Genomic DNA, 16,908 nt, shown 5'->3' on the forward strand with positions numbered 1-16,908 from the left:
ATCTGTGACTCAGTGATCTGGATAGTCTCCCCTCCCCCATTTGCTTAAATGCTGTAATTGACTAACACTTTGGGAACTTAAGGTGGAGAGTGAACACCCTTAATCAGAAGACTCACCAGCCTAAATGTATTCAACCCCACACCGCGTGAATCCCAAGAAAGTCCCGGGCGAATCGCACTGCAATTTACGCTAATACACATGGGCGACAAAACTCACAAAACCATCACATCCTCAGATTAAAAGAACTTTATTTCACCTAGGGGGCCATATGAGGGACCCCAATAGGCATACCCATTCCATCACAGTGGAGACCACTTCAGAATCCCTTTGCATTAACATATGCATATTGTCTCATAGCTCACTAGGCTACACGCTGAGCTGCAAAAACAGGCCCAGACACATACAATGTACACAAATTTTTGTAGACTGAATGAGGAATCAAATCAAGTAATGAAAATGACTTTAAATAAAGCAAGGAATTCACCTGCCATCTATTGCTCAACCAGCTCAGACACCAGAACAAGCTCTTCTCGCAAACTACCCTGCTGTGATATGGACATACAATGTAATCCAGGCAGCAAACATTCACAATGGGCAAAACTAAGACAGAAGATGACACTTGATACACTATCAGAAAAGAGAGAGAAGCGTCTCCCCTTCTCCCTGTCTCATTCATTCTTCCAACGAGCTTCTCCCTGTGCCCATGTGTCAAAGCCTTTGCTAGGTGCTATAAGTCAAGGATGAGTAAACCCATAGCCCATCACCACAGTTCAGAGGGGAAGACAGAAATGAAACAAAAACAAACACACTGCCCTGCAGGGTGGTAACTGTACAGACTAAAGCACAAAGCATGGAGGCCACCCGTTGAGAGAGGTTTATGGCCATAGGGTCATTTTCAAGTACCTGGCTGTCCCATCCCCCAGACTGTTCCAGTTTAAAAGCTTGGCAGAGATACTGGATATTTGAGGAAGTCAGCCTAAAGACCATGCTAACCATTCACTCCTCTAGGTTTTCTGAGCTCTATTTCTGCACAGGGGACAGCGTCCCGAATCTCCTCTGCAGGGGCCATGGGACCTCAGACCCCCAAAGATAAAGTCCCACTGGGTGACTTTCCATTATTACGCCTTCTGCATTTTTTTCCCTTGAGGGTTGGTAAAAGACTTGACCATATAAAGAATTTTACTTCATTTTCTGTAGAAATGAAGTTCAAGTATTGGCCATTATATGATCTGACATTTCATAGGAGTATATACTAGTTGCCATGTACCATGGTAAGCACTCTACAAATGTTATCTGATTTATCCTTACAGCTTCAAGGCCTACCTGCCACATCAGTGCTCCCACTCCCCATTTTCTTCTGTTAACTTGGCTACTGAGAAGCTCAGAGTTAAATTAAATACTGAAAAGCAATAAGCACTTACGATTTCAGTTTGATTATCTGTACTCCTCTACAATATTTTGATCTCTCTTCCTTTGCCATTTTTACCGGTCTCATCACTTTGCGGGATTTTTACTATGCATTTACTGAGACACATTTCTGGAAGTCAATACTCTACAAACAAAAACAAATGACCAGAACCATCAATTGTAATTTCCTTTTAGTTTCAGTTGTCACAAGAGTTTCCATGAATAGCTCATTTGAAGATGACCCCTTGTGTGTCATACCTCGGTCACTTGGAAACTCAGATAGTTTAATATTTCCCACAATCATCAGGTTCAGAATCTGTTCATGAAGTGCAGAAAACGGAAAAGGGGAGAGGTTGCCTGACGTAACTTACCCATAGGGTAACCACTAGGTTGCTTCCTAATCTACTACCAAGGGATATTTCTATCTTGTGCTGGTTCCTGACAGTCCCGTTCACCCCTTCCCCAACATCTACTTCTGTAGACCAGCTATACCACGACATGCCCTTGGTCCCCTTAGGGCTGCCAAGGCCAAAGGCACCACCAGAACCTGCTGAGTGAGAAGGCAGCTATCACCCAGTGATGTCTGTTCCCTGGAATTTCACTCTCCGCACTGACAATGCCTCTGGAACTCATAAAGATTCTGCTGAAACCCAGGGAGCTGAAGGTCAGTGTCTTCAGGGAATCAAGGTACCATGTAAGACAAACTGCTGCTGAGGATTTCCATGTACTCAAGGCAAACGCCCCCAGGAAGAACTCACAGAAATAACTCTCTGCGTTGTCACTACATAGAGCAGGGCTAGCTTTCGTATCCAAAAAAAAAAAAAAAAAGAGAGAGAGACAGATAAAAATCGAACCATATATACATGGCACATACACACACACATACACAGGCACAGATCTTGGCGCATCCAATTGGTACCCACTTAGATGCTTAGTCAGGTATTTTTTGGAACACAGTGTTTGGGCACAACCATTTGTTTATTCAACAAAGATTTATCCAGCACCTACTATGTGCCAAGCACTGTTCAAGATGCCAGAGAATCACGAGTGAACGAGACAGTCAAGATTCTTTTTCTCAAGGACTCTATAGTCTAGACAGGTAATCAACAAGTAGCAACTGAAATGAACAATTCAGATGGAAAATAAGACCAAGGAAGGAAAAAAAAAAAAAAAAAAGGAAGCAAAAAACAATGTCATGGCTTTGAGAAGGAATGGGAGGCTGCCTCTGCTCCAATGGTCAGGGGAGGGCTTTTTAAAGAAGTAACACATAATCTTACAATAAAATGACAAAAAGGAGCTGAAGAAACCAATCACCTTTACTCTGATTTCCATCAAAAAGATGAGCTTACTAAAAAAAGAAAGGTGCAATCCCATTTGTGACTCCACACACCCTGTGCTTCAAACAACTGCAAAAAGCCCAGGAAAGGAAAAGGATCCACAACTTTCTCTGCTCTTAAGGAAATTTTAAGAAATCTCCTTTCCCCAAAGATGCTAAATGAAAAGGAAGTTGCCTTAATTCATCTCTGTGGTAGGATTTACTACAAAGAATCTAAAAGGGGGAAAATGGAATGTTTATTCCTCTTTTAACGGTCAGTTACTTTATAATGTTCCAATGTCAATAAAATTATGCCTTTGCATTGTAATGCCAACAGGAATTGCTTCATTTAAAAAAAAAGTCTAGGGCTAAATTCAGTATCATTTATTTCACGTGTTGGAAAAGAGAATCAAATCATATTTACTAGCAGATGATACCACTTCCAATACATAATAAAACTTTGAAATTCATTAAAAATAAGATTCTGATAGTATCTTTTCAACGTGCACAAATAATAAGTGATTGTTCACCAATACCTTCCCATATCCCATATCCCAGCCCAAACAAATCGCTTAGTATTGAATTTCTGTTGGAGTCAATTAAAACGCTTAGCCAACTGGCATGAAAACTCCTGAAAACGTCCACTGCTCAAAATAACTTTCATCAAAACACCTTTTTCTTTCATGTTTCCTAGTCCCTGACTTGTTTCATAACCTCACCGTGAATATTCAGAATGAATCATGGAATATTTTGACTAAAACGCAGTTTGTATTACCTTGCAATGCAGAGCATGCTATATATTATTGAAATGTAAATACGCATACGAAACTAAAAGAAGGCCGAATAATGCAAAGCTATTGTCCAGCAGGTCTGCATCACCCAATACATGTATCACTATCAGAAACTGCTGTGCTATGGTATTAATACGCTGTCCAAGGAATGCTTAATTTTTTGAACTTCAAAACGGGTCTTTAAAAATGACTTTCACTGGCACCTAAGAACAATAACATGCTAAGGGGAAGACTCTGTTTCATTTATTTACTGATGAGGCTTAGTGTTTGAATCTTCACAAATTCTCAACGTGTGCGGAGCGGCGCCGATGTAGAGTCTGCACTTTTCTGCCCAGGTAAGCTCTTGTCTCTTTCTTTCACTCACTTCACGAACTGTTATGCTTCTAGACCCTTCCTGTAAAATTTCCCATTTGGGGAAAAATTATACACTGAGCCTTCCGTAAACAAAACACTCACCCCGCCCCCATTAAAACAAATCAGAAGGCTTAAGAATTAGCACTAATACTGAGCCTACAATGGTCGCCGGCAAATACAAATGACAACTGCAGCCGAGAAGGACCAAATCCACCTGGAGTAAAAACTCCCCCAATGAGTCCTTCTCCGAAGGGTGCCCGGGGTGGGGTGGCGACCGAGCAGCTGGCACAACTCGGGGACCGGAACCGACTCGAGGGGGCCCAGGAGAAGATGCTGCGTCAAGAGAAGCGAAGCAAGAAGCGCGAACCGGGAGGCGAGCGACGTCGCCCCCCATTCCCCGGGGAGGTGGGGAGAAGCCAAGTCGCCAGGCACGGGCACCAGCGCACGCCACCCGCAGGATCGGTCCCCTCTCAAAGCCCGGAGTTCCGGGGCAGGAGAACAGGGGCGATGGGGGACCCACAGTCCCTTTAAACCGCCTCCACACACACACCCCCGCCCCACCACCAGCCCCGGTGTCTGCCAACCTTTTCCGAACCCTCGTGTCACAGAACTTCCTCATCATGGAAACTTCCACTCGGTTCGGCGCTGAGGATGCCAAACTCCATGTCACAAGGAGGCTGTCAACAGCCGGGATCGGGGTTTGAGGAACACCGCCGCCCCAGCCGCCCCGCTCCGCCGCTGCCCACGCCGCGGCTCCCGGAGCGGTGCCCGGGCGGAGAGGGCACCTCCTCCCCCCAGGCGGGGCGCGAACCCCCGGAGGCGGGTACCAGGGCGGCTGACACCCCACCCACGCCCGCCCGCGCGCGCGTGCGCGCCCGGCGTCGCCGCTACCACCCCGTGGGGTTCCCGCGACACCCCCGTCGCCCTCCTGCCCACCCCCCGGACGGCGGGGACCGTCGCCCCCTCCCCCGCACCCCCGCCTCCGCGCCGTCCTCCGGCCAAATTACCGGTGTCCTCCAGCCGGCCGGGTCGGGCGCCCCTGCCCGGGGAAGGCCGCCTGCGGGCGCTGCCCGAGCCCGGGAGCAGAAGGTCTCCTTCCCCAGCGCACTCACATTATTCATGCAAAGTTAATCCCCGCCGCGTCACGGCCGCCCGCCTGAGGATGTGCGCCTTCCTTGGCCAAGCCCCGCAGTCTCCACCCTCCTCCGCCCCCTCCTCCCGGCGGCGGGGTCCCGGGGAGCGCCGGCGACGGGACGTCGCGCGAGTCCTGCAGAATGTCAACTCCCCGGGCGCAGAGGGGCGGCCGCAGCCGGGGCCGCGCCGCCCGCCCGGGCCGCTCCACTTTTATAGGCGCAGGAAGCGAGCGCGGCCCGGCCGCCGAGTCCCCGCCTCTCGGGCCCGCGCGCCCGGCCGGCTCCCGGCCGCTGCCCTCCTCCGGCCCCGGCGCCCCTCCGCGCCGCGTCTGCCAACCGGTGACCTGGTTTCGCATCCGGCCCGCCCGGCGGTCCGACTCGCGCGGCGCGGTGGCGGCGGGGAGCAGGCCATTCGGGCTCCCCCAGGGGCGCCGCGAGGAAATGGCCTCCCGGCAGCGCGCCCCGCCGCCGTCGTCCCCCGCCGGCCCGGCCGCCCGCCGGCCCGCGACACCCCCGTCCGGCCCCGGTCCGGAGCTCGGACGCGTCCGCCGCTCCTCGGCCCGCGCCCCCTGCCCAGCGCGCCCCTCACGCGACGCCCGGCTCGCCGCCTCCGCACCTGCCGCCCCAGGTGCGGGCTCCCCCTCGTCCCCGTCCCGGCCGTGCCCTCCACCCTGGGAGTCCTCCCCGGGTGGCGATGTAGCGGCGGTGTTGGTGGCGCGCGTCCACCCACCAGGTTGCGTGCGCACGGCGGTTCGGGCTTGGGCGTCATTCCTCTCGTCGGCAAAGAGGAAGGGACGGGGGGACGAGGGACACGGGGCCGAGGAAGGGTGACTTCCAGAAGCACGGGCTCCTCTTGGCCCGGGCCGCCGCGCTCCTCCCTCCTTCTGCGAACCACTTGTGGCGCGTGTCGGGCCGACACGGCGATCTGGCTCCTCCCGGGGCCTCGCTCCCGCTGGGCGTCTGGCATTCCCCATCATCGCCACCCCCGGGAATAAAGTTTGCAAAAAATACCCGGCTTGCGCCTGAAGGAAACACCCCCTGCACACCACCCGGCACATCCTGGGAGACGGGCGCAGGGTGGGGACCCTCCGCAGGTTCCAGAAGGGCCGCCCTGTTCATTTGTCTTTGCCCTGGACATGGACAAATAAAACCCGGAAGAAAAAAATAATTTATACTCTTGGAAAGTCCTGCCCCGGTCAAATATGAGCTTCTAAAACCCACCCCCCCACACCCCCAGTCCTGAACGCCAAGGGTGCAGGCTAGGAGAAAAGCAAGCAGGCTGCTGTGTCCTGGGCTGGAAGCATGCTTGTGAAAATCCTGAGCACCCAAGAAGATTAAAACGTCATCGGTCGGAGGCTAGGGTTACAATAAACCTATTTTGACGGCAGAGTACAATGATTTTCTTATAGATAATATCAAAATAATTCCGACTTCATTATTCAATATACACAAGAATTAGTATAACGAACCGTTTTGACAGAGGCTTTTTTAGCCTCAACTGTCTGAACAATGATTTATTGGAGAGTTTTCTAATTTCCAGCCGGTGACGTGTGTTTTATTCCCAATTCCTGTGAGCGTCCCAGGGAAACGGATGAGAAGCCTACTGACAGCGTGAACTACCATACCACAACGGTCAAGAATTCAGAAACTGCTTCTGCTGCTGGGTGCAGAGTTTCAGCGCGCGGATCGAGAGAGAGGGAGTCGCAGACCCCAAGGCTCTCTGGCGAGAGGGAGGGACCTCTCCCTTCAGACTCCACGGACTCTATTTCCCCTGGGTCCTTGGCAAGAAATCCGTGCTTTATTCTTCACTCTTTTAACAAGGCTGCAGCCTAGGACTTGCAGGTTTTGTAGCTGGAGAGAAGTTGTTCTCCTTTTGCAGCTAAGTTCCTGGGCTTTGCTCCAAAGCTGCCCGGGATGTTTTGGTTGGTTTGGAGGAAAGCTGTGGAGTCTGCACCATTTGATCCAAACAGGCGGCCCCCTGGTGGCTAACTGTGGGTGAAAAGCTGGCCACTGGCGGAGAAGCCTGCCCTGACAGGCCCCCACAGTTGACAGCCGGTCTTCGCAGGGGCCATGGAGCCGCTGGAACAACTTTGCAAGGAGGGGAGGTGAGGGGGACAGGGGGGGAGTGCGGCGTGATGCCACTCCTCCTTCACAAAGGTGAATGATAGGCCCTAATCCGCTGGAGCCTTTTTTTTTAAATTTTATTATAGTTGATTTACAATGTTGTGTTTAATTTCTGCCGTACAGCAAAGTGACTCAGTTTTACGCATATCCACACTCTTTTTTATATTCTTTTCCATTATGGTTTATCCCAGGACATTGAATATAGTTCCCTGTGCTGTACAGTAGGACCTTGTTTATCCATCCTATATATAATAGTTTGCATTCTCTTCTTGAGTATAACTTGGAGCTAACTTCCTTCTTAAGTAGGAAACATCACACAGAGAATGAAATATAACAAAACCTGTTGCTTCCCTTTGTTCAAATGGCTTTGTTTTTCTGATCTCATTTGGCCTGGAAACTTCTGAAATAAAGAGTAAATGAAAGCGAAATAAACGTGGCATTATTCAAGCAATTCATGAAGCAATGTTATATAACAATAAGGGAGAACAATTTTAAGGCAATGTTATTGAAACAGCATGATTCCATTTGAATCGGCCCACTGAGGGCAGTCTTTCAGGCTGCATCATGGTGAGGAAGACCTACTCACAGAACATGGCATTTATTTTTCTAATTTTACACAAAGGGGTACATTGGAGGAGAATTTTTATGGGGACCTGATTGAAGGTAGAAAATAATATTCAAATTTTAGAGCACGTGGTCTCGTGTTCTAAAGCTGATTTCATGACCTATGCTCACCTTTCACCATAGCCATCCTCATTACCAGGGTCTACAAATTTCAAGCTGGTGACTTGGTTCAAGGAAGCGATTCATTCATATATTCTTGTATTCATCAACTTCTGGGGTAAGAAGATCCAACTGCTGGGGTAAGAAGATCCAACAAGATCCAACATAGGATCCAACAGGGCTGGGATTACACTGAAGCCAATGAGACCAGTGGTGCAAACACAGGGTCCAAGCCTCTCTTGATTGAAAATTTTGATACATTGTTCATCATGGATAATTGTTGCATTCGTTTTGATGTTTAAAATATGGCATTAAAATATCATTTCTCGATTACTGGGTTTTTTGATGTTCTCTTACATTTTGCACTCAAGGCAAAGGCCTCAGTGGCTTCACCCTAGTCTCCCTCTGCTGTGCGCTCAGTGCCAGCAGAGTCCAATCAGAGACGTACAATTCAATTAAAATTTTATTAGTGTTGAAGATAATTAATATATGGTAAGGAACTTGAGGTTAGGGAATTTAGAGATGTGGTGTGAGGGGAGGGGAAAATTTGGGAGATTTCACTGAACAAGGTTGCCCTTAAAGTCCATTAAGGATGAACCAGATTTTACCAGGGAGTATTGGAACTGGAACTGGAAGACGTGCCATTCTAGGGACCAGAACCATTGGTATTCTCTCATTCATCCAACTACTTCTCAAGCTAGCTGTGTGACCAAATGACCCAGCCCTGGAGCTCCTGATTCTCTCTGTTCATCGTGAGTTCCTGGAATTTATTTTGGCTATGAGGGCCCCAGTGATTCTGGTCCATGGCCAGGCAAATAAGAATACAAAGTTCGTCCCTACCCTTCAGAGGAAAGACAGGCTATTAGGGGAGATGACATGTTCAATATTAACTCTAAGAGTGAAGATGCAATGGGAAATATATAAAAGTAAATTGCTAGATCGTTGCTGGTGAGGAAGAATGGGGGGATTGCATCAGATTTTCTGCAGAAGGTCCTGGGTGGAACTTTGGGGAGAAGCTGGAGAGAGGGAAAGATGACGCTGGCTGTATTATTAGCAAAATGAAAATACAGTGCCCTTTATTCAAAAAGCAAGAAAAAAAAGTGCCACGAAAGACACAAAATATAACGCTATCTCCTTTCTTCCATGTGTTCTCTTTGGAAAGGTTATGGTATTTTTTATTTGCTATTTAATATCATTCTAAGTAAAGAAAAATAAGCATTAGCATTCTAAATGATTAGCATCAATTTTGCTGTTCATTTTTAGATCGTGCAATGCTAGTTTTAAGGAAAAATATAAGAGCATTTAACTCATTGTGAAATCACCACAATCTGTGCTTTGTAGCGAGTCTATGCACATGTACATTGCGGTTCACATATGCAGATGTGTTTCGTACTTATCAGAACAGTTGAAACACAGCACAAAACTGACTCAAATGCTTTTTTAAAAGATTGAAGTAGAGTTGATTTACAGCGTTGTGTTAGTTTAAGGTGTACAGAAAAGTAACTCAGTTATGCATATATATATATTATTTTTCATATTCTTTTCCATTATAGTTTATTACAGGATATTGAATATAGTTCCCTGTGCTACACAGTAGGACCTTGTTGATTATCTACTTTATATATAGTAGTGTGTATCTGCTAATCCCAAACCCCTAATTTATCCCTCCCCCCCTTTCCTCTTTGCTAACCATAAATTTGTTTTCTATGTCTGTGTGTCTGTTTCTGTCCTGTAAATAAGTTCATTTGTATTATTTTTTAGATTCCACAGATAAGTGATATCATATGATATTTGTCTTTGTCTGGCTTACTTCACTTAGTATGATAATCTCTAGGTCCATCCATGTTGCTGCAAATAGCATTATTTCATTCTTTTATCTGTCTGAGTAATATTCCACTGTATATATGTACCACATCTTCTTTATCCATTCATCTGTTGGTGGACACTTAGGTTGCTTCCACGTCTTGGCTTTTTGATGCATGCCCATTCTACCCACACTCTATCTCTGACTTACTGATGAATAAGGAAGAACTGAAAGGAAGAGGAACTATGGGTTGCCCTTTCCTTCTATGTCTGCATTTCAGAGTAAATGGTTAGCTATTACAGGGAAGGAAAACAAGTAAGAAAGGACAAGATAGGGTTCCTTGGTTGTTGTCTTTCTTTTGCATTCAAAGCACGTTCTGGTTGGAAAGGAAAGCATGGCCTCTTGGGGTTGTCCCACTTAGTTGTCGATGTAACATGCTTATCCTGTACCTGGTCTGAGTTTTGCTCACCTCCCAGACATCATGAAGTCATCAGAATTCTGTGTTCAAGGGGCATCAAGCATGCCAGATGTGAGTTGAGCAGGGAAGAACATAATGGACATGTATATTGTGTGGATTTCCTCTGCTCCAGACTTCACTTACAAAATGCAAGTTCAAAGATAAAATTACTAGCAATTTCAAGATGGTAAAAACAGAGTGTTAAGCTAAGTGCCAGGCCCCAAGCATGGGGCCCCATGTGACTGCACAAATCCATGCCCGTAAAGCTGGCTGGGGGAAAGAAGTTGATTCTTTGTCATGGTAGAAGCCTAGGACATGTGGAAGGGTAAGTAGACATTCTGGCATGGCTACTTATAGCAAGGAGTATACAGTACAGCTGACATTTATTAAACTTGTATTATGTTCCCAATATTGTCCTAAATACTTCACATCTTTTTTAAAGTTTGCCCAGGAGCTCTGTGAAGCAGTATTGTTATGCACTCAATTTTTCAGATGTGGAAACTAAGACATAGGAAGATCAAATAATTTGCTCAAGCTCAGGCCCAGGCTCTAGTGGCCAAGGCTGCTCTGAACCAGCCCCTCATGCTTCGTGTATGCAGGAGAGGAAGTGGTGGATCCAGAAAATGTGAGCTGGTCCTGGGAGTCACGAGATGTCCCTCTAGCTCCTCACTTAAGGGGCTGTTGTGCCCTGGGACAATCAGAAGAGACCTAAATAAAACATGCATGTCACCAGGTAGTAACCTAGAAAATGTCCTAATTATATTCGCTCCCCTGTTTTCCAATGGGAGATAGAAGATTCTGAGGCTCCTGGGCAGGAAGTCGTAAGCCACAAGCTGGAAGGAGCCTGGGTCCCTTTATCGCCATATGGAAAAGTCCGAGAACATCCACACTGACCTGGACAGTGTTTGAAGCATCGACTTCTGTTGTGTGAAGCCGCTGAAATGTGAAGGTTTTTTTGTTGCAGTAGCTACTGTTATCCCAACACACCCATCAAACCAAACTCCACCAGGGCATAAACCATCTTTGCTTTAAACAGATATAGTTCAAATAATGAAACAGGCCTAGGCATATCAACATGCATAAAGCTCTAAAACAAAATGCTGTGTTATAAAAAAGTTCAGTGGTGATTTTTTAATTGAAATGAAATTTACATAATAGTAAAACAGACAGATCCTCAGTGTTCAGTTTAATGAATTTTTATATTTTTATACCCTTGTGTAGTCGCCACCCAGACAAGATTGAAAACATTTCCAGCAAGCCAGAAAGTTTCTCTGTATCTTTTCTTTCTTTTTTAAATATTTATTTATTTATTTATTTGTCTGGATTTGTTGCTGCACGCAGGTTTTCTCTAGTTGTGGTGAGCGGGGGCTACTCTTCGTTGCGGTGCACGGGTTTCTCGTTGCGGTGGCTTCTCTTGTTGTAGAGCACCGGCTCTAGGCACACGGGCTTCAGTAGTTGTGGCTCATGGGCTCTAGAACGCAGGCTCAGTAGCTGTGGCACATGGGCTTAGTTGCTCCACAGCATGTGGGATCTTCCCAGACCAGGGCTCGAACCCGTGTCCGCTGCATTGGCAGGCGGATTCTTAACCACTGCACCACCAGGGAAGTTCCTGTATCTTTTCTCTCTTGACAACCACTACCTTCTGGAGGAAACGCTATTTTGACTGCTATCATCGGTTATAAACTTCACTGGTTCTTGGACCCCATACAAAGAGAATCATACTCTTATATCTGGTTTCTTTTACTCAGTGTAACGTTTTTGAGATCAATCCATGTTATTGGGTGGATTAGAAAGGTTTTCTATTTTTCATTTCTATTTTATATTTAATCATATAAATATACCACAACTTGTTTATTCATTCTGTGATTAATGGACATTTGGGTTGTTTCCAGTTTGGGACTATTACAAATAAAGCAGCTATGTTTGAACAATTCTTTTTATGGATACATGCACTCATATCTCTTGGGGCTATGCTTAGGAGTGGAATTGCTGGTCATATATCATTTCTTAATCATTCTATTAAGGCTCTCTGAGGTACTAGCACGGTTATGAGCAGCTAGGAAACGGGCAATTGGCATTTGCTGACTTCTGTTCATTCTTACAGTTATCACAAATAAAATAGTCAAATAAAGTCATGTGAGGTCTACACTGAGTGAATAGATATTATCCTTAACACAAGTATGAAAGTGTTCAAAATAATGAATATTTAAAACTAGTGTTGCCTTATGTAGCAATTACAAGCTCTGTTTGCAGCTACCAATCATTTCTTATGAACTAAGCCACAGACTAAAAGCCTATGTAGAAATGAAGATGCTGATAAATTAAAGTGCATTTGGAAGAAAGTGAATGGGGAAAGGAAGGTAAGAATACCAAAACACTTCTAAATTAAATCTTGATTTTCAGCGGTCTGAAAGATGTTTAAGATGAGCTGAGTAATCGCTAAGTGGACTGTAATAATCTATGTACATTGTGAGCACACAAAAATATAGTACGCTGTTAAATTCTTTGTCAGTCACAGAAGAAATCTAGTGGTTCAAGACACATCTTCCCCAAACATGTCAATTAAGCATATTTCTTTTTTGGAGTTATGTTTATATGCATTGAAAGTGGAAATATAATTTTTGAAAATTCGCTGAAAATATTCTTTCTATTTAGGAAGGGAATAAAGTGAATCTTACTCATTTTCCTGGAATAAACTAATTCATCTATAAACAATAACACATATAATATAATGCTTAGGATTATGGGCTATTTCCAGCTTCTTAAAATCCCTGAGTGACCATCAGAACTTCGAATTTACTTGTCTTTGTCAGTTTAAATGAGATTCTCAAATTGAGGACAATACAAGCCTTAAAGACATTTCCTATTTCCATGTATCATAGCACTTTGCAATAAACCTGCCTCATCCCAAATTTACAAAGCATTGTGTAAAATATTAGTCACACAGCTGCTACAGATGCACCTTAGAACAGATTTTGAACATCTAGAGATGATACACTTGGAGCAAACAATTGAAGCCAGAATTGGCAGAGAAGATAAGAAAGACCTGAATTACCATTTATGCAGATTTAGAACAAAACCTACCACTGTGGTCATGCCAAATAATGGCTGGCTAAGGATTTGAGCTCCAGGTCTGTGTCTTTTCTGACCACTTCGGGCAGGTAACTTAGCTTCTCTGCGTCTCAGCTTCCTTATCTATAAGAATGGGGAAGGTAACCATGCCTGCTTCTAGGGATGGTGTGAGGAATAACTGCGACAGTAGATGGATATGCTATACACAGAGTTTGACACAAAGCAGGTGGTCATTGAGAATGATCTGTTATTTTGGAAAAAAGATAAATTGATGATATTGGAAAAGTTAGAAAAATGCCAAAGCCTAAAAGCTTTGCTTGAAGATACGTCTTTATAAATTAATTAATGCAACAGAAATTTGTAACAATGTTTCCAAGCTGCCTACCCTTGGGCTGGCACTATTATAGGCTCTGGAGAGAGAAGAGTGAGCAGGGTAGACAAATCCCTCCCCTTGTGGGGCTTCAATTCGTTGAAAAGGATATAAATTCTCTGAAAGAGGAGGGATGCTCTTATCTTGGCAAAGACGCAGCACAAACCAGATACATGGCTGAATTCAGACTTGCAGAAATAATATCTTCTGGTGACAGACTCCTTTGCTGATCTACAAGTTCTAGCCTTTAATGATGGTATTTTGAGAGAAATGACTCAGTTCTCTGAAAAAATCTTTTTGTGAATATTTTTTTCCATAGCATTTCCTAACTGCAACCAACGTATCCAGTTTCTAGAATGCCTGGAAATTTTTTTCCAATGGGTGAAAATACAGTCATCCAGAAATCTCCAAATGCTGGATTTGGCACTGAGCTGGTCTGATCTGAGCCATAGTCACAATTACTTGTATTATCTTGACCTACTCATTTCTCTTCTGGTCATTCCATTCACATAAATAAATGCAAAGGATTGGACTAAGTAATTCCTAAAATCCTTTCCAGCTCTTAATTTCTTAAAGTGAATGCAATTTCATTCCTATTTAAGGACCAGAGAAATACCTTTATTTTATGGAAAGCTCCTTACTCCTTCTTAACAGTATTTTTGCACTCATTAACTAAACTAAGAACCTGGGAAATTTAATTTTTTAAAGCAGAATCTGATATTATTCTCCACTTTATGGGGGCAGTGTCTATTGGGAAGAAAGGAAAGCAGTTTCTTTGTTATCCCAGTCATTTTAACAGCATTTTCCATTAGATATGTAAGTTGAATGACAGGAAGCTTTATTTGTTTGTTTGGATAAACTACAGGTTGAATTTGGCATCACTTTGGATTTAATTAATTAATGGCAAGAAAATCTAAAAATTCAGATCATCAAATGTTCTTTTCTGGCATTTCTTTCAATGATTCTTACTCATTCTTGCACTTGTTCATGACATTAAAAAATGATGATGCTGAACAAAATCAGATAACTAAATAAATAGAGAGATGGTCCATGCTGATGGATGGGAAGTCTCAATGTTGCCAAGATGTCAGTTCTTCCCAATTTGATCTGCAATCCAATGCATGGATTGCAACTCCCATCAAAATTCCAGCTGTCATTTTGCAGATAATGATAAACTAATTCTAATGTTTATATGGAGAGGCAAAAGACCCAGAATAGCTAACAAAATATTGAAGGAATAGAAGAAAGGCAGAGAACTGACATTACCCAATATCAAGACTCTAGTGAGCTACAGTAGTCAGGGCAGTGGTACTGGCAAAACTATAGACAAATAGATCAACTGAACAGAATAGAGAGCCCAGAAAGAAATCCCCATAAATATAATCAGCTGACCTTTGACAAAGTAGCAAGAGCAGTAGAACAGAGCAAAGATAGTCTCTTCAACAAAAGGTGCTGGAACAACTGGACGTCCACATTCAAAAAAATGAACCTAGACACAAACCTTACACCCTTCACAAAAATTAACTTGAAGTGGATAATTAATCTAAATGTAGAATGCAAAATTATAAAACTCCAAAATATAACAGGAGAAAGTCTAAATAACCATGGATATGCCCATAACTTTTTATAACACCAAAGGCACAATTCACAAAAGAAAGACTTGATAAGCTGAACTTCATTAAAAGTAAAAACTGTTGGTCTGCCAAAGACAATGTCAAGAGAATGAGAAGACAAGCCACAGACTGGAAGAAAGTGTTTGCAAAAGACATATCTGATAAACGACTGTTATTCAAAATATACAGAGGTCTTAAAAGTCAACAAGAAGAAAATGAACAACCCAATTAGAAAATGGGCCAAAGACCTTAACAGACACCTCACAAAGAAGAAAAACAGATGGAAAATAAGCACATGAAAAGATGCTCCACATCTTATGTCAGGGAAATGCAAATTAAAACAAAAATGACACGCCTATTAGAATGACCAAATTCCAGAACACTGACAACATCAAATGCTGACAATGACGTGGAGCAAACAGAACCCTCATTCATTGCTGATGGAAATGCAAAATAGTACAGGCACTTTGGAAGATAGTTTCACGGTTTCTTACAAAACTAAACATACTCTTAAGATATGATCCAGCAACCGTGCTCCTTGGTATCTACCCAAAGAAGCTGAAAGCTTATGTTCACACAAGAACCTGCACACAATTGTTTAGAGCAGTTTTATTCATAACTGCCAAAATTTGGAAGTAACCAGGATGGCCTTCAGTAGGGAAAAATATAAACTATGGTACATCCAGACAATGGAATAGTATTCAGCACTGAAAAGAAATGAACTACCAAGCCAGAAAAAGACTTGGAGAAACATTAAGTGCATATTTGTAAATGAAAGAAGCCAAGCTGAAAAGGCTACTTACTGTAAAATTCCAACTGTATGACATTCTGGAAAAGGCAAAGCTATGGAGGCAGTAAAAAGATCAGTGGTTGCCAGGGGTTGGCAGGTGGGAGAGCGATGAATAGGTGGAGCACAGCGGACTTGTAGGGCAGTGAAACTCCTCTGTATGATACTATGATGATGGATACATGTCATTATACATTTGTCCAAACCCATAGAACATACAACACCAAGAGTGAACCATCATGTAAACCATGGACTTTGGGTAATTATGTTGTGTCAGTGAAGGTTCATTGATTATAACACATGTACCACTCTGATGGGGGATGCTGACAATGGAGGAGGCCATGCCTGTGTAAGAGGCTGTTGGTATATGGGAAGTGTCTGTACCTCCCCCTCAGTTTTGTTGTGAACCTAAAACTACTCTCAAAAATAAAGTCTTGATAAATAAATAAATAATAATGACAATGATGAAGTCTTAATAAATAAATAAATAATAATGACAATGATAATGATGAAGTATAGTTCTTCATATGAGGACATCTGAGTTTTTTGGGTTTTTTTTTCTTTTGTTTTTGCAGTACGCGGGCCTCTCACTGTTGTGGCCTCTCCCATTGCAGAGCACAGGCTCTGGACGCGCAGGCTCAGCGGCCATGGTTCACGGGCCCAGCCGCTCTGCGGCATGTGGGATCTTCCCGGACCGGGGCACGAACCCGTGTCCCCTGCATCGGCAGGCGGACTCTCAACCACTGCGCCACCAGGGAAGCCCAACATCTGAGTTTTTTAAAGGAGGTGGTGGTCATTCCCTCTAGGTTAATTTTTTAATCCCTTTTACCTCTGAGCATGAAAAAGAGTGACTTGTTGGGTTGACTGCCACGAAACTATTCTACTAGGAGGTGTCTCATTCCTACCAAGAAGTGTGTACCCACTTCTTGGTTCTTCCTTCGGGCTTCAGTGGAGTGTT

The 16,908-nt window shown here is 44.1% G+C and overlaps 1 protein-coding gene across 6 annotated transcripts in view; it reads right to left on the reverse strand.

Annotated features, from left to right (window-relative positions):
• Positions 1-5,056, reverse strand: part of THRB (thyroid hormone receptor beta) — a 387,212-nt gene extending 382,156 nt beyond the window's left edge. For 2 of the 6 annotated variants that reach the window (XM_060099502.1, XM_060099499.1), the window contains exon 1: positions 4,875-4,965. The gene's annotated coding sequence lies outside the window, so the exon portion shown is untranslated. The other 4 variants (XM_060099501.1, XM_060099503.1, XM_060099497.1 and 1 more) reach the window with 3 other exon arrangements.
• Positions 5,057-16,908: the final 11,852 nt, after the last annotated feature.

Source organism: Mesoplodon densirostris, chromosome 5, assembly GCF_025265405.1.
Source record: "Mesoplodon densirostris isolate mMesDen1 chromosome 5, mMesDen1 primary haplotype, whole genome shotgun sequence".
Classification (NCBI taxonomy): Eukaryota; Metazoa; Chordata; class Mammalia; order Artiodactyla; family Ziphiidae; genus Mesoplodon; species Mesoplodon densirostris.